Below are 571 nucleotides of genomic sequence, written 5' to 3' on the forward strand. Positions count from 1 at the left end.
TTCCTGGTGGTGGCAGATGACACAACAAGGAGCAATGCTCTCAAGTTGCAGCGGGTTAGATATTAGGAAGAACTTTCTCACTAGACAGGTGGTGACGCACGGGCACAGGTTACTCAGAGAGGTGGTGGAAACTCCATCCTTGGAGGTTTTTAGGGCCTGGCTCAACAAAGCCCTGGCTGGGATGATCTAGTTGGGGATAGTCCTGCTTTGAGCAGTGGGGGGGGGGTGGAGTAGATGTGACCTCCTGTGGTCCCTTCCCACCCTCATTTTCTATGATGCTATAATTCTTTTCAGGGTCTGGGTATGTATAACAGACTGCAATAGAGACCCCAACATTATCAGGCATTTTGCATATGCTAAGTTGACAAAATGCACATTTATTTCAAGTAAACACGTTCTAATATTGTCTTGCTCGGTGACAAGCATGAAGCCTTTGGTTCTGCTTGCTGTGTTGTTGGAAGGATGAGGAATTACCCAGGTAACTGATTAGCCCAGTTACATCCTTCTCCTTCATGCTCAGAGGCGTGCCCCCTCTCTTCGCCTTCCCCTCTCCCCCGACTGCTGCTGCTTT

Source organism: Alligator sinensis, unplaced genomic scaffold, assembly GCF_000455745.1.
Source record: "Alligator sinensis unplaced genomic scaffold, ASM45574v1 scaffold602_1, whole genome shotgun sequence".
Classification (NCBI taxonomy): Eukaryota; Metazoa; Chordata; order Crocodylia; family Alligatoridae; genus Alligator; species Alligator sinensis.